The sequence below is a fragment of the Nelusetta ayraudi genome, unplaced genomic scaffold, assembly GCF_046127955.1.
Source record: "Nelusetta ayraudi isolate G7.1 ecotype Tasmania unplaced genomic scaffold, CSIRO-AGI_Nayr_v1 ptg000005l, whole genome shotgun sequence".
Taxonomy (NCBI): domain Eukaryota; kingdom Metazoa; phylum Chordata; class Actinopteri; order Tetraodontiformes; family Monacanthidae; genus Nelusetta; species Nelusetta ayraudi.
The window spans coordinates 9,421,783-9,433,433 of record NW_027466055.1 but is presented as its reverse complement, the minus strand read 5'-3'; the positions used below and the strand labels follow the sequence as shown (position 1 = coordinate 9,433,433).

Below are 11,651 nucleotides of genomic sequence, written 5' to 3'. Positions count from 1 at the left end.
TCTAGAAATGTTTGGCTCAGTTTTTTTTCTCGTCATTCTTGTCATCATTTTTTTTTTTGTTGGTCCCCCCCATTGTTTGAATGGTGCCTCTCCCGGGTAGTAATCACTGTGTATGTACACACAATGACAACAGAAACCCGGTAATTTGTTCAGGTGGCTAATTATATAATTATACAGCTGCTGCTCCCACAAATGCATTGTGCATCATTCCCATGCAGTGTCTCGCCTCTTCTCACTGTCTGCTGCTGTCTGGGTCGGACAGAATCAACTGTCCAAATCACGATGTGATCAATTCAAAACAACTCTGCCCAGGGACAATTTAAGGACATTTGGGAAGTTAAGTAACCCGGCCACGATGATGAAACAGTTGCAAGCTGTATCTATTTTATTTTTTAATTTCATCCCAGACTCCAGTGGAGCAGCCTCAGATGATTTATTACTACCCAAATCGCTGCAGATCTCCCTCTGTTGACTTTTGATTGAGCTTCCACATGAAATCAAATCCAATCAAGTATTATTTAGAGAGCATGTTTCATGCAATTAAACTGTCACTTTAAAGCAGTTAAAAACAATGGAAACAAAATAATATGAACGGAAATAAAACAGAAGTCCCTCCTTCTCCCCAAAGCATGTTAACACTCTCTCTCTCTCTCTCTCTCTCTCTCTCTCTCTCTCTCTCTCTCTCTCTCTCTCTCTCTCTCTCTGCACACACTTTCTGGAAAGTGTGAAAAAGCAAAGGAAACAAATGATGAGCTTTATTATTATTATTGTTATTATTATTATTATTATCATTATTATTATTATTATTATTATTATTATTATTATTACTGTGGCGACCTGACCAGCTAGACACACAACATATTGCCATATGTCACTGAAAAAGTGATTTTGCATAACATGGCTACAAAAAGAGAAGGAAGGAGAAAACAAATCACACCCTGATTGGCTACTCCCCTTTCTTAATGTCGATTTAACGTTGCCTATTCTTCACCTGTATTTGTTTTCCCGCCGAGTATCAGCGCCGCACCTCCATCCCCTCTTCCTTCCATCCCTCCATCCTTCCCTGCCTGATGCCTGCCGTCGCTGCGTGGCGGTGGCAACAGCCGTAATTGTGCAAAACCCATAGCGAGGGAACGTGTGTGTGCGTGCGCGCGCGCGCGTCTGTGTGTGAGAGAGAGAATGAGCAAGAGGAGGAGATAGAGAGCGAAAGGGTGGGGAGGTGCAGCAAGAGGCACTGAGGAGGGCGGGAGGGAGGTGGATGTGCGAGGCGTGAGAGAGTGAGGGGAGAGCGAGAGCGAGAGAGAGAGGCAGAGTGAGTGAGAGAGAGAGGCAGAGTGAGTGAGAGAGAGAGGCAGAGTGAAAGAGAGAGAGCGAGAGAGAGAGTGGGAGAGCGGTGCGGCTCGCCCCATCCCGCTCCTTCCTCAGCATCCATTCGGCGAGACCGGATTCGGGAGCCGAGCATCATCGCACCGGACGACGGCACGAACCCCCCACCACCACCCACCGTCCACCCAGCGGAGGGTCCAGGGGAGGATGTCGAGGAAATTAACGCACTAGCGAGACTCCAGCAGCTTTGGCACGGGTGTCTGAAAGTTTGATATATTTTTTTTTTGTTGCCGTTGTTTTTTTTTGTTTTTTTTTTACGTCCCTCTCCCATCCCGGAGGTGGTGTCGGTGGTGCCGGCGAGGCTGAGGGGGGCGGAGGCTGAATTCTATCTCCCTAAAAGGTCGAGGGAGAGGAGCTGCGAGCGGCATTCATTCCAGCGCACCAGCCCAGAGAGATCTGACAAGCGCCTCGGCTCATTCTGCTCCTCTCCATACGCACACCCGCACGCACGCACGCACGCAGCTTTTTCTTTTCCCTTTCCCCCCTCCGTGGAATATCAGCAGCGGCGGTGGGGAAGAAAGCGACCCTGAAACAAGAACAATTATAATAAAAAAAAATATCAAGAAAACTGGGCGAGTCGAGAGGGAGCGGATTACCCATCCATCGACAAAAGTAAGTTCCTATCAGAAGAGAGGGGGGGATGGGGTGGTAGGGTGGTGGAGGAGGGAGAGAGAGAAAGAAAAAAAAAAGGGTTCAGATCCCCAGTGACGTGGAGAATTTCTGCTCCTTCGTCCCTCTTTGTCGTGGAGCTGCGGCCAGCTTCATACAGTATTTTTTTTTTTTTCTATCTTCTTTCGGGACTATACAGCCATCTGGACGCCACTCTGAGGTAAGGACGCAGCCTCAACCCAAGGATCCCTCCAGGTTTCCCCCCAACCCCCAGCTTCGTCTGGAGGAGGAGAGACGAGAGTGAACAGTGGGGGGGAAGGCACCTCCTCGGAGTGTCATTGGGTAGTTTTAGAGCATAAAGTTGCAGAGGGTGAAATGCTGGCGTGTGAGGAGCATCCCTGGCCTTCATCAGGATTCATTTATCTTTTGTGGTGGTGGTGGTGGTGGGGTTGAAATAGACCATTTCTGGCTGTTGCATTATGGCAGTTGTTGACAGAGGGATGCGTCAGTGCGTATCTGCATATTTGTGCGTGTGTGTCTGTGCGTGCGTGCGTGCGTGCGTGTGTGTGTGTGTGTGTGTGTGTGTGTGTGTGTGTGTGTGTGTGTGTTCATCTGCTCCTTCTGCTGCTGGCCACACAGCAGTTATCACCTGGGGAGGCTGCCGGTGCGCACCGTAATTGCGGCTGCTGCTGTTTGCCTGCGACTCCGGACCGCTGGGCGATCTGCAAGGTGTTTTTTTTATTATTTTTTTTTTTCATGCTTCTTCTTCTTCTTTTTCTTTTTTTTTTTGGAGGGAGGGAGGGGAGGGGGGGTACAGTACGGCCAGTGCCGCCCTGCATCTTAAGACAGCTGCAGCAGCCTCCCACCGCCGACAGAGAGCTGATTGTCTCCCCCGCAAATGACGTTGCGACGACACCGCCGCATTCCTTCACCGTTACTTTGCGCGCTTGGACAAGTTCTCTTCTTCTTAGATCGATGGAGAGATTCTCTGTCACTGGCCATTTGTTGTTGTTGTCGTCGTTGTTGTTTTTCCCCGCCCACACCTCCTGCAAACGGGATAGTCGCGGCACGGTGATTCCTTCATGCGTCTGCTTTGAATGCCCAGAATCCCTTTCAGATGGAAACTGGGTAGGGAGTGTCGGGAGGATGTGAGCGCCACAGACGGATTGCTGTGTGCCTCCCTGGGAGGAGCGGTGGGTGCGCTGCCCTCCCTCTTGATCGATAGCAGACAAGTGCATCCTCCTCCTCTGTCCTTCCCCCTCTCTCTCTCTCTCTCTCTCTCTCCTTTCTTTCTTTCGTCGGGGAAGGGGGTTGAAATATTAATGACTAGGTGAGGGGGGGAATTGAAGAGCAATGACAAAAGGGTTTAATATGCAGTCAAAGTCCAACTCTTCCCCCCCCCCCCCCACCCCCCCCCCACACACACACACACACACACACACACACACACACACACACACACTTCCCAGCAGGTGATTAGGACGACTCCCTCCTGATCACGTAACATGCAAGGCATGACCATGGCCATGAGATACGCATTTCTGTGTGTGTGTGTGTGTGTGTGTGTGTGTGTGTGTGTGTGTGTGTGTGTGTTGGTTTTTGCGGATTATGAACACATTTTATCGGTTTACATACCGACAGCGCAGGTACGTGTGTGTGTGTGTGTGTGTGTGTGTGTGTGTGTGTGTGTGTGTGTGTGTGTGTGTGCTGAAGTGGAGCCTGATGGGAAGTTGACGACAGCTCCCGCGCGCGGTATATATATCTGACACCGGCTGACGCCTCGGACGGCCGCGCGCCTCGGCCCCGGTCGCAAGGAGCCGCTGCACGCGCACAAATGCTCCATTTGGAAGAAGTCGCAATTTGCATTCGGGAGAGCGCCACAGCAAAGCTCTCATCTGCTCTCGCCGGCTGTGTTCATTTAGTCTAATGAACTGAATCCACAGACCCTGCCGCCGCTCACGCGCCTGCCTGCATGCATGCGTGCGCGTGGGCGCACTCGCTCGCATGTCTTCAAAAAAAAAAAAAAAAAAAATTGCCGAGTGAAAAAACTAAAGGGGAGTGGGAGGGGGGGATTTTCAGACTGTATCTGGTGTCTGCGTGGGTGTGTATGTGTGTTTGTCCAGAGCTTCTGAGCTTCATCCCTTTTGATGTTTTATTGAGTGTTAACCACGGCAGGACTGACGCATCGCCTCTGATATCGAGCAGCGCGGTTAAAGGAGAGCACGGCTACATCCTCTGTTCTCTCCCTGTACTTCCTTATCTCTGACTTGGTAATCCTTGGTCTGCCTCTACCCACCCACTTTTTTTTGGATTGTGGTAAATGATTCGGCTCAGATGATCTGGCTTTGGCACTAGACTCGGTCTGTGTCTGTGGCTTTGTTTTTCATCCAGCGCGGTTTTGTGTACGTGCATGTAGCCCTTTTTCTCTGTGTAGCCTGATGAGTGGAGGCTACCTGCATGAAGCCTGTCTGCAAGGGTGTAAGCTAAAGACACAGTGGAGTGTGTTTTTTTGAGTGAGGATGAAAGCAAGGCCTTCTCTCCTCGCTGATAGTATCCATCCACTGAATCACCGTGTTGACGGAACGCACTGAGAGAAGGGGTCCTTCGTCTACCAAGATTATTCATCAGTGTTGACAGCGTGTTCTCATCAGCCAGATGGCAAAAAAAAAGGTCAGGGTTTTGAGTCATTTCACAAAACGTGTGATTGTATGATGGAAAGTTTTGGTTAAGTAATGATGATAATTTCTATTATAATTTTGTCTCGTATTCACTATGCTAGGGAATATGCTAGCTGTTCGTGTAAGTCCGATATAAAACTCAACTAATAGCTGTTGATGCAACATGAAAGCATGTATATGGAATGCACCATTCCCTTTTTAATGTAAGACCAATTTGCCAGATGGCATTGCACTGATTTGGTCCTGTAAACACTGCTGTAAAAAAAGATAAATGCTGCTGGTTGGTCATCATGCCTCAGCCTCGGTCATTAAAATGTCATTGCGCTTTTGTGAATGAGGTTCCTAAAATGGAATTTCTGCCCATTTGACTCGTATATGTGAGGAACCCAACATCATCATTAACACTTAGTCAATCAATCAAGCAGGGAACCATGGGAACGGTTGACATGTCATAGGGTTATTGAAATGGTTCAAACATTTTTGTTTAGTTTAGTTTTCAGCCAGGAGGGACGCTAGGACTTATTGTTTGCAGCTATTGACTCCAAATTTGGTTCCACAGTTATTGTTGGTAAGACATTTGTGTATTTACATTTTTGAACAATAGTGAATTGTTGAGACAGTCTAAATATCCACTATGCAACAAAGACACATATGGCTCCACACCTGGCCAGAGAATATCCAAATAGAGAATAATGTACCTGCCTTCATATGCTGCCAGCTACGAAGACTAAACGCATAATATGCTTGGATTCATATGGGATTCCTTTTTTTTTTTTTTTTTTTTACCTCTTTCCCGTCAATTTAGAGATAATGCGTTTGCAGAAAAGCAAAGAAGGCGCTTGCCCAATAGCAGGGAAGCTTATTTCTGGGCAAGGAATTGATTATCAAAGGCAGGAATTGCCATTGTCCTCTGAATCTAACCTACGTTTGTGTGACTTATTGATCCCTTTTCCTCGCTTGATATTATGAAATCATGCGTGATTTACATATGTGTACACAGGTATTTCACTCAAAGATGTGCATATAGTTTCCCCCCCGTGTGGTTGCACAGTGTCTTGGTAGTGTCGCTCTTAACTGCGCACTTCATTTTCCCAGGCTAATATTTACATCCGAATCTTTCACAATAAAGTGGCCCATCTCGGGCCACACACACACACACACACACGCACAAATGCATCTGCAGCGAATCTCTCTCCAGCTGGTTGCGACTAGCAAATAGCTCATTTCCAACATAGGGTCTGGTCAGCTGGAGTCCGCACTGCAAACGGAATTGGCTGATCTGCCGTCAGCCCCTTTTGAATCCCCGATGAGGCGATTCACAATATGCTCCACCAGCTGGGTCATTTTAGAAATGCGCTAGCTCATCATAGTTGTCTGCTGTTGGGAAAAGGAGGGTGGGAAGGTGGTGGGTCGGCGGCTGTCTTAGTAAAGAATGTTCCACTGAATGTCCTCTTTTAAAATAAAGCTCATTAATTATTTATCAGAAGCAATGGCAACCCTCTTACATAAGACCAGGGGAAGAACGGCTGCAGCTGTATTAATCTCACTGAGCGGCGTCGCCAACTCTGGCGCATTGTGTGCCTCCAATGGTGCGATAAGACATATTTATTTACGTTTCACAGCAACATCGAATTAAACTGCCTCAAACGGCCACTGTGTCTCTGACGCACAATGGGGTAAAGTGGATAAAGGGAGAGAGAGAGAGGAAGCAAGAAGGATTTTCTGTCTGCTGAGAATGTATTGAGCTAAATGACTGCTGGTGGCAGTGTGGCCCCTTCTGGGATACAGTACTGCAGGAAGTGTCTGTCTGGGGCCCGATACACGAAAACAGCTTCCATCGACGCTGACCTTGATGTCCGCTTCACTTTGTAGCGTGACCTTCCCCGGCGAGATGCCGACGGCAACGACTGTCGTAGCCACCAAAGGGGAAAAAAAAATAAAAAGGTTTGGATTTTTTTGTGTGTGTGTTGACAGGGAGCATTAGCGAGGGTCAAAGGTGAGCTAGCAGGCTAAGAAGTTGTGTGTGTGTGTGTGTGGCAGGGTGTGTGTGTTGGGGGGGGGGATCGAAGTGTGTGGCAGTTGAGATAAAACAAGAAGGGAGAAAAGGTCTTTGGGCCGAGTCCTCTGAGAAAGCCGGGTTCAAATGTCCTGGAGCGCCGTCCACTGGGGAGACGTCGATGTTCTAACCTTGAGCCGAGCTCCCGCGTAGCCCGCTGCGTTTCACTGGGCGAGCCCGTCCCGCCTTGAACTGGCGAAGGGATGCTAACAACCGTACAGGTGACTTGTTTTCACGTGGGTGGCGATTGTGAATTTTTGATTGTGAGTTTAACTGTGGTAAACGAACTGAATGAGGAATTAGAATTAGAATCTTTGTTTATCGCATCGTTAAATGGATTGTAAATTGATTGATGTTGGTGTATTTACACTTTTCACACACGTACATATGTGCATGCTTCCGCTACCAAAATAAAATAAAAAATTATATAAATATGTTTGAGACAATGCACAAAAAATATCCAGCACAAAACATGAACGCATCCGGATGATGATCCGTCCTTGGTACAAACACATGATCGCGATTGAAAGGCGACCTCCCACCGTGCCGGTGTTGCTGTTCCAGTTCTGTTCTTCGGCTGATCGCGGCTCATTGTGGCTGCGCACAATGTCGCGTCCAGTCACGCGGCCGCCACCTATGTAGTACGAGTGTTTTGAAGAACGCTTGTCACCCATTTACTAGCGTGTGTGCTCTCGGTGGTTGACAGAAGGCGCTTTCGTGAATGGACACCATGTCCGTGGAATGCGGGAGGTTTCTATGTTATGTACCTAGCTGATCAATAGGCCGTTTAGTGGCAGAGACTGCAGAGCGGGCTGACGTGTGTGTCTTGTGAAATGAACGCTATGCAAACGAGAATGGTGCTTTGCCTTCAAGAGCTTCAATAGGGCCGTCCAACACTTGCACATCTATCCGGAATCTAATGTTATTCTCTCGCCCTTTGAGCTGAAAGGTTCAGCTTGATGACTGTCTCGTACGTCAAAGAGAGAGCCTGTTAATGCTGTTCTATTAATGAGACCTAGTGATGGGCAAGTTATTCTCGTGCAGATATTTGACAAGGATTAACCATATGCCTGAGCCTTGTTTCAAGAAGAACAAATAATCCCCAATCCCGATTCATAATGTACACTCACGCTGTGAGGCAGTCGGCCAGTCGCCAGAAAGGTTAGGTCCTTATTCACAACCACCGAGCCACTTTTTTCAAAGTTTTACAGAGAGAGCAGAGTAAGGGTGAATTCCAATTCCTCCCTTAACCCTCAATCTCAACCCTCAATCTCAAAAATGCGCGCTCCCGCGAGGGGCAAGTGCTGTCCCAATTCTAAGAACGTCAAGTTGAGCGATGAGTTTAAGGGCTGTATCGCCCTCAATATTGAGATTCTCCGGCACCACCCTTGGCAGTAAGGGTTACCCAGAAGGCATTGCGTATTTTTGCCAAGACATCTTCGAAAAAGATCGCGATGTAAAAGCGAGCTACAAATGGAAGTATTTTCTTAGTTAATAAAGATATAAATATTAGGAAACCATTGTATTGTCTTAGTTTAAGACTTTTTTTATGGATTATTGACATCGTTGTTGCGTAACATTTTTTTTTTTACTTTACAAGGTTTGTCAACCGGACCGGCGGTCCCGGCTTCACATTACTTGTATACCTCGTTGTGTAGCGAAGGAGGATTTCTTCCTTTTTCGCCGTCTTTTTCTTTTTCTCCTTCGTCGTTGTCTTCTTCTTGACAGACTGGACGTAGCTTTGGCGTAAGGCCGCCCCCCACAGTCTGAAGACGTAACTGCACTTAAGGGGTGTCCCATTTCTAAGCCCTTACACTTATTTTTGAGGGCCAAGATTGAGGGCCAAAGATTGAGGGTTAAGGGCGCGGGTTGAGATTGAGGAGTTAAGGGAGGAATTGGAATTGGCCCAAACACTCGCATGTCTTTCATTCCAACAACAGTGGGAATTTCAGCACATGGAAAGCTCCCATGCTCTCTGTGGATCCTCCAACAGGAGCGACTGTCTCCTGCGCTGGACGAGTTCCCACCTCCCTGCTCCTGCCAGACCATGAAAGGCTCTCAACAGGACGCTGGGCAGGCACTTATTAGTGTGGGTCACCGGTCACGGCCTCCTCTGGGCTTGAGATGAAAGTACAGACTGGACGTTTGTACAAGTTTGTTAGTTTACTTGTGAGTTGCCGGCCTTAACGAGCCTGTCGGGGGTCGATGGCGGCGGAGGCGTCCCCGCTGCGAGGGGAGGAAGTAACTCGTCTCTGCGGGTGGTTTTGTGCGGCCCGGCGTCAAGCTGTGTCTCTTGGGTCCCAATATATATATAAACAGAGTCCGGATCAAACGGTTTATATTTGGATTGACTTTAATTTGGCAAAGTAGTTTGAATATTGTTTTTGACAATTTTAATTAATATTTGCATTCTTAACTTTTCTAAAATTTCTAAAATTCTAAAATTTATTTATTTTATTTTTTGCATAGTGTAGCATGGTTAGATAAGTAAACCGACTTTCTTCACTGGTTAAGAGCAAGTGAAACTATGTTTGTCCAAACACACATCCTTGTGGCAGACCTTTTGTTCAAACCTCCAACACCAGACTGATCCTAAACCGCAATAAAAATTTGTGGCCTTCCTCTGAATTAGCTTTTAGTAGTGTTAGATTGAACCGATCGCGAGGGTAAATTGACAATAGATTAAATAATGACTGAGTGCAGTAGAGTGCTTATGGCAATATCCTTCAAGGTTTTAATGCAACATGTTCGATTCATGCCAACTGTGAGTGCCGAGTCTCTCCTGTAGGAACACATGACAATGACGCTAAACCTGAGGAAGTTAGTTTCTTCCATGAACTGTTGAACTTCTGGTGTGGACCATCGACTTTGTCCAGGGGCGGGACACAACGCTGATTCTGCCTCCTGCCAAGGTTAAATTAAAGCTTTATGTGAAGTCATCAATCAGACACAGAGCAGCCAATAAGTGAAGCTTTAGCTGTAAATGATCAGCCCCAAGCGACCCCTCTGGTAGTGACGAGATCGGAGCCAGCAGGATCACATCCGTCATTCCCAATCATGTGACTGAAGGGGAGAAGGTCCTTGGAGTTTGTTTTCTCTTTGCTTGTCTGTTTTTTATTTGTTTGTTTATTGGGAGTGGCATAACTGGAATTAGTTTTCCACCCCCCCCCCCCAAAAAAAAAAAAAATAATAATAATAATAAATATATATATATATATATATTATATATATATATATATATATATATATATATATATATATATATATATATATATATATATATATATATATATATCACAGCAAATAGGCCTTTCAATGAGGGTGCACGACAACATAACACAATGCTAAATTTAGCCACTGTAACTCAATTTCCTCAAACATTCTGCGAGTCATGAAGCCATTCAACGCCCATTTTCTTCATCATTCTGGCCTTTTGTGACAGCAGCCAATGAGTGGCGAGGAGGGGCTCCTTTATTCCGTGTGGCCTTTGTCATCCTTTACATGCCTCTTTCCTTTTTTCTTAGATTGGACTAATCTCAGATAGCCATCGGTTTTGTGGGAGCCTCATTAGAATCTTTGTCAGGCCGTTTCTCCCAGGCCAGGGAACATTGCCAGTCGATAAGAACTCTCTCCTTTCTGCGCCTCCGCTCTTTTCTTTTTTTTTTTTTTTTTTTATCTCCCCAGCCTTCTCTCTTCCTCTTCCCAGGCTTCCCCCTGTGTAAGCAGGGGGTTTTAATGTGAAGTGGAAGCCCTAGACATTTTGGAGTCTTTCATGGAGGCGATGGAGGTTCTGGAGGCAGAAGACATAATCTTCTGCCTGCTGCTGTTTTACTCTTCTTGAGCTTTTGGTGACAACAGAAATGTTGTCTGAGTAGCAAAAATAAGAAGGGAGTGGAAGAAGAAGAAAAGCTTGAGCGCAAATGTTTGTGTTTTTTTTTTTTTAATTGGCAGTCAATATAAACATATTATGATTAGTGTCAAATATCTATGTTTGATAAATAAAATATCTAAGGTTGAGTTGGTCTAAAACAGCCTCTTACAGCAAACTGTTCCCACTGGAGTGACAGTGACAAGCAAAAACTGGCAGTAACCTCCAGCAGGATTAAAAAAAACAAAAAAACAGCTGAATGTGATTGGAGATTTGTGCTGCGTGTTAACCTGCTGAAAGTAGCAAATCAAATCAAAAGAGGAGCACGCTGTGCTCATAAAGGGGTTGGACGACAATGCTCAGGTTGACTGTGTCGCTGAAATGATGATGACTTGATAATATGCACTCCAAGAAAAGCCCCTTTTCAGCAGCAGCAGCCAGAACCACTGACACAACCTGAACCTGAACCAACCGTCCACTGGCGGAAACCACGGCTCCTCACATTAGTCAAGGTTTTCCTCTCCTGGCCAGTCTTGGTGAGCCTTGGTGAGCTCAGTGGCCTCAGTGGCCTCAGTTTCCTGCTCACAGTGATGTGGAACCCACTTGGTCGTCTGCTGCTGCTACCACTGCAGCCAATCCGCTTCCAGGTTTGACTCAGATCTGTTTAATATGATCTGCTGTGTTACTGCAGCTTACTTAGTGAGCGCTGCCTCATATTTTCTTACTTTAGTTGGCCAATTCTGAGTAGTTTTTTTTTTTTTTTTCATCAGTGTCTTCCACAGCTGGTCTGTCTGTCTGTCCCTTTGGTCTCTTTGTCACAGACCTGTCCGTTTTGCGCTACCTCGGCTAGCTTGAGGAGCAAATCACTTTGATAAACCGGCGAGTCATACACACGACACCATTAACAATATTAATCCATATGATACATTTCATTTTGGACAATATTAAGTAATAATGATTATACTTAGATAAAATAAATCATTTGATTCACTGCTGTATGTTCCCCATTGAATTGAATCGAATCGAATCGAATTGAAAATTGGATGATCCGCAC

The 11,651-nt window shown here is 46.2% G+C and overlaps 1 long non-coding RNA gene across 1 annotated transcript in view; it reads left to right on the top strand.

Annotated features, from left to right (window-relative positions):
- Positions 1-1,874: 1,874 nt before the first annotated feature.
- LOC142902103 (uncharacterized) overlaps positions 1,875-11,651 on the top strand; it is a 62,083-nt gene continuing 52,306 nt past the window's right edge. The window contains exon 1 of the long non-coding RNA XR_012929048.1: positions 1,875-1,998. This is a non-coding gene — a long non-coding RNA (uncharacterized LOC142902103). The remainder of the gene's footprint in view (positions 1,999-11,651) is intronic.